This window comes from Athene cunicularia (assembly GCF_003259725.1).
Source record: "Athene cunicularia isolate RWA chromosome 19 unlocalized genomic scaffold, athCun1 chr19_part1, whole genome shotgun sequence".
Classification (NCBI taxonomy): Eukaryota; Metazoa; Chordata; class Aves; order Strigiformes; family Strigidae; genus Athene; species Athene cunicularia.
In genome coordinates, this window is record NW_020799124.1 from 8,989,244 (window position 1) to 8,994,869 (window position 5,626).

The following is a 5,626-nucleotide window of genomic DNA, read 5'->3' on the forward strand; positions in this document are numbered from 1 at the left end:
CGGAGCAGGGAAGGAGCGGCGCTCCGCGCCCCCCGGCCGGGCAGGGCCTAGCCAGCCCCTTTCCCTGTGGAGATGGCGGGCGGGAACGGCGGAGGGGGACGGGGCGACGCTGCCTCTAGGAACCTTTCCGATCCGTCTTGCCATGTGAAACGCAGAGTGTCAAGGCTGAACCACGACAGATGTGAAATAAAGAATGTGTATTCACAGTTTGGATTGAGGTTTGACTTAAGAGTATAGATCTGACATTCAGCCAGTCTAAATTTATAATAGCTCCTCTGGTAGTTTTCTGTAGGTTTGCCACAAAAGCTACTGATGTTCTCTTATTATACTGAAATCAGTTAAATTGCTGTAACAGTAAAACTATAAAGACAGACTAAAAAGTCATGCCTGTGTATTCACACTTCCACATAGTACCTCTAGCTACAAGGTTCTTAATGCTATACTAGAAATGCTATTGCTTCACTATGTTAAGAGCTGATAAATTTACTCCTTCAGTTTCTTTAAAAAGTGCATTGATGTCATAGCTTTGTACAGGCAAGGTTTATGTCTGATCAGGTACTGTCTATCTTCCTCTAACCAAGTCATTTAACTCACACACTGGCTAATTTACAAGCACTGGGAGCATTTGACCCATACCTGACCTGTAATTTGTATTGCTGAGGAAAAAGATACCACAGTGGAAGCTTTATTGTCTTAAACTGAGTGTGCAAAATAAAAGGTGCTGTAACCAGGCCTGAAGGGTCATCTCAGACCCTTACAGATTTTCTAGTCAAATAATTACAGAAGTTCAAATCTAGTTAATATAGAGCACAGTACCACGAACATACTACTTCAGGGCTGGCAGAGCTTTTAGCTATTTGCAAGAAAACCCTGAAGAATGTACAGCATTCCTCACCTGCTTGTGTGCTTCTGTTTAATGGCATACCTATGTCCAACCTGTGTTTGAACAATAGCCACCTCGAAAGCAAAGAAAAAAACACCTCAACCCTGTTCTTCTAATGCAGTTTAATTTGAAGAAAACAGTGATTTATGGTGCTGCAGAGATGGGCTGACAGCTATGGAGGGAAACCCAGGAGACTGTTTTAGTAAAACGATGGTTGTCTTTCTCACTACAGAACAGCTGCAAAATGCAAATAAATCCAGTCCAGCTCTTCAAAGGAAAGCAACACCTCCCCCAGAAGGGAGGGTTTGATTCTTGGCACACTCATACAGATTACCACCTTGGTTTCAGACCAGAGCTGCTCCCAGTCACAGAGGTGACTTTTCCTTCCATCTTTATTGCAGTCGCCTTTGGTACCACATCATGTTGGCTCTTGCCACCACCCCACAAAGAAAAGTGAAACGTGTCAACAGCCTACTGAATGAGATGGCACAAAAACCTTTTCTATAGTAGAATACATGTCAAAGTGCAGGCTCAGAAAACTTCCAAATGAGTGCCCAAAGGAAAGGAGGAAAACAGACAGGACTCAATCAGTCAGAGGGTAAGTTGTGAAGAAACACCTGGAAATTGTCATCATGTAACATTTTAACACAGAAAGTTTAAGAAGTTGTTTCCAAAGACAGGGAAAGGAGGTACAGACCAACATGTAGTCAGAGCAAGAGTCAGCTTCTATTTAAACCTCTGCTTCAGGCCTACAGCTGAAATGCAGGAGATGGGCTATGCCAGCTTTGAGGCTTGCTTCACATGCCCAATCCATTCTGGGCCCATGGGAGCCTGCTGTATTTGGCTCAGGTGCGCTCTCTGTGTCTACCCTTTACACGTACACCAAGCCTAAAAGCTGCAACAGTGGAAACATAGAGCTGGATGACTACCGTGTTTCCCAGCAAGTAGGCTCTATGTTAATTGTTGCTATTTAGCATTAGTGTTAAGTTTCATCTCTGTTGAACAATTCCTTGGAAATGCTTTTCAAAATGTCCCTGTACATACTTTATAACTGGCGTATTACGCAAATGTTTTGCTTTAAATACAAAAGCAGGAGTTTGTGAATTATCCATGATACCAGGAAGGAACTGAACAAGAACTCTCAATTCTGTGTTTTAAACAAAAGCCTGTCTTCTTTCAAGCGATAGGACACAAGGGAAGGGAATGAAGCTGTGTTAGGCCCTGCCGCCGGCCCAGAGGAAGCTGGTGGTCCCTGAACCGGGAGCAGCTGACACCCGGCCCGCAGCCCAGAACTGGTGAGAGGTTCAAAACGTGGTAGAGTGTGGACATGGTATCCTCATGAGGACCCAGCCTCACACCGCTGGGGATGGGAGTCTTTGGACCTTAAAAGCAGGGTTGGCATTTATAAATTAGTATTTGTGTCCTAAAAATTAGGGTTTGGAGCATAACAAGAGAGTGCTCCACAAACTTCTCCCGTATTGAGTCTTTCCACAGGCTACAGCTCTTCCCAAACTGCTCCAGTGTGAGCTTCCAGAGAGTCCCGACCTCCTTTGGGCGCAGCCACCTGCTCCAGCATGGGTCCTCCACGGGCTGAGGAGGGCATCTGCAAAAATATGGACAGAGGAACAAATAAGCTTTCAGCATTCTCTAACTTACAAGATACAGAAGAAGGGGTAGCAGAGAGATTCAGAGATACAGGGAGGCCTAGGTGACAGTGGAAATTAAGAGATTTGTAATACTCTGTAGTAAAATGCCAAAGTTACCTTCTCAGAAGTCCTAATGAAGCCACTGGAGTTTTTAAAAGCCTCAGATTCCAAACATTTCTCCATTTCAGTTCAGATAACACTTTAATTTTTGTACCTTGCACAAGTTGGTATGCTTTTATCATATGGTCCCCCCCACGTCCCACCCCGGAAGATTCTACCTGTACAAAACAGCTAATTTAGTCCTTAAACTTTTGTAACTCCAGTGAGAGACTATCATCATCCAGTTACAGAGATCTACATATTCATGTCTAAACCTCCGCTAGTCTCCCTCAAGAACTACAGCCAGTACTGCAAAACAGGCACTTCCAGGACACAAGTAATCTCGCCCCAAGACAAACTCTAAACCAAGCTACATGAATTGCACCCTGGAGACACCCATTTCCTTCCCTTGGCTGTGGAAGAGGGCAGGGGAGCTAGCTGAGATCCAGACAGCTGAAATTCCATGTGACCAATTTCAGCCTGTGCTCTGTGACCAACATAGACATGAAGTGGGGACTGTCTCCCACCTGAAGCAGGCAGGTATTCTAGATGAGGCTTTAGGCAACCTGGAGGGTGCAACTGGATGATCTTTAAGGTCCCTTCCAACCCAAACAAGTCTAGGATTCTGTGATTCTCAGGACACCCTGCTCCTGGGAGGAGATTTAATACTTTGCAGCAGGTAATGCAGGCTCTAGCCTCCGTAGTAATCTCTATAAGTAGGTAATCTCTGTAAGGAGCACAGGGCAAGGAGCATATGGCAAAAGCTGCCTGTCTCTTAAACACTTAAATGAGTGTCCACAAGAAACACCTAGCTCCTCAGAATCCTTCCCTGACAAAAAAGGTGATACAGAAACCATCGATTATGGTCTGAAATGTTCTAAGCAGAGGTGTCAGAAGACACTCAAAAAAGGTGTAAAGATTTTCCTCTGTACTTGGAGAAAGATAGCAGCCACCACATATAGGATTTCTGAACACGGATGTATCTACCTTAGTGAAGGTGCAGCTGCCAAGGGAGGCAGAAGCAAAGAATAATAACTGAGCTTTAGTTAATTCAAGGAAAGAGTCACTGTGTTCTGAGTTTCAGAAATTTTAGGGAAATTTAAAATAAAAAATCCCATACACACCACCACCTCCAGAAAAATAAGATACCATGTGATTTTTCCGATTCAAGGTAAGGGCAGGGAAAAGAACAATAATTTGCTTTCAGATTCTCTACTGAAGAATAAAAACACTGAAGTAAGACCAAAAATTTTACCAGAAACATTTTAGACAAGGAGTCAAGACTTATGTACTTTCTAGTCTTCAGTGCATAAAAAAAAAATACAGCCTAAAGAAGCTAAGCAAAAAAAAAACAATTATGAAAATATTATGAGCAGAATGAAATATTCTACACAATACTTTTGACTGACTTTGACTTTAGAAACTTAAAACTGGAAAACATGAGACCAAGGACTAGTATATAACTTTTCAACAAGTTCTCAGTGCTGTAGTTTAACAGTCCTAGTTTTGCTTAATTAAAAAGAAGTATGAAGGTTAGCCTAACACTGACTAGTTTTTCTCCTCACCCCTTAACCTCAACAGAGAGGCCTCACTGTCCCTCCTCAGCCCTGCAATTCCTTCAGCCTTGCCACCCCCTCAGCAGCCCCCAACATTCCCCTCAGCCCCGCATCAGTCCCATGAGGGAGAGGGCGGCTGAGCCACGGGAGTGAAACCTGCTGCTCCAAACAGCCCCACCGCCAGCCCGGGAGGAAGCTGGCAGTCCCTGAACCAGGAACGGCTGATGCCTGTCCGTCAGCCCAGACCTTAAGAAAGAGGTTCAAAACACAGTAGGGTGGGGAAATTTGGCCTCACGCCACTGGGGATGGAGTCTTTGGACCCCAAAAGCAGGGTTGGCATTTATAAATAAGGATCTGCATCCTAAAAATGAGGATTTGGAGCATAAAAAAAAGAGGGTGAAAGCCCTGGAATCAAAGCTTTGGGCTCTAAAAATCAGGGTTTGGACCCTAAAAGTGAGGGTTTGGATTGCAATATTGAAACTTTGGACTAAAACTGAGACTTCTGGCCTCTCAGATGAGCCTTTGGTTCTTAAAAGCTGTTTTGGAGCCTAAAAATTATGCTTCGGACCTTAAAAAATTAGGTTTTGTGTCATGGTGTAAGTCCACACAGTAACTGAGCGCCATGGAGGCGCTGGCTCCCTCCTTCCCCACCTGCAGGTCAGCACCTGCTCCCCTGGTGACCCCCACGGGCGCAGGGCACAGCCTGTCCTCACCACGGTCTGGGGGGAGACTCTGCTCGAGTACCTCCTCATTCTCTGACCTCGGTGTCAGCAGAAGCGTTTCCCTCACCCCTACCTCCATCTCCCCTGTGGGTTCCCCTTCTTAAATATCTTGTCACAGAGGTGTAGCCACCATCGATAATTGGCTCGCTCTTGGCCAGAGGCAGGACTGAGTTGGAGCCAGGGGAGCTTTGAGTAACTTCTCACAGGGGGCCACCCCTGCAGCTCTTCCTCTGCTACCAAAAACCCTGCCACACAAACCCAGTACAGCCTGTAAAACCTGAGGAGATGGATGGAATAGCTCAGTTTGCAGTTTTTCCATTTGATAAAGTTTTATCAGGTTCAGCCAAAATAGAGCTGAACCGTCGCTCAGCACAGCAGCAGATGTGCTGCTTTATCCGGCCAGAATAGAGACAGCGAGATCAGTAAAAGATGGGTCACAATAGGAACCAGTGCGGACATAAACATACCTGCTGGTATTCCTTTTCTATTTTCCCCTGGATGTGACACAGGAGGATTAATAACGGGCACATTTTCCTGCAACAACTGCCTGACCCTGTAGCAGGAGCAACTAAACTTCCCAGCATGGGCAAGGCCCTGATCCAAGTGGGAAGAACACATGCTCTTCTCCATTATCCACTTCTCAGGTGAGACGAGGTCAGATCCCACCCGCTGGGACTCTTTGCCATGTTACACACCCAAACGACACCGGGAAAAAAAATA

The 5,626-nt window shown here is 45.3% G+C and overlaps 1 long non-coding RNA gene across 1 annotated transcript in view; it reads left to right on the forward strand.

Annotated features, from left to right (window-relative positions):
• Positions 1-4,776, forward strand: part of LOC113487101 — a 96,928-nt gene extending 92,152 nt beyond the window's left edge. Inside the window, exon 3 of the long non-coding RNA XR_003399727.1 lies at positions 1,631-4,776. This is a non-coding gene — a long non-coding RNA (uncharacterized LOC113487101). The remainder of the gene's footprint in view (positions 1-1,630) is intronic.
• Positions 4,777-5,626: the final 850 nt, after the last annotated feature.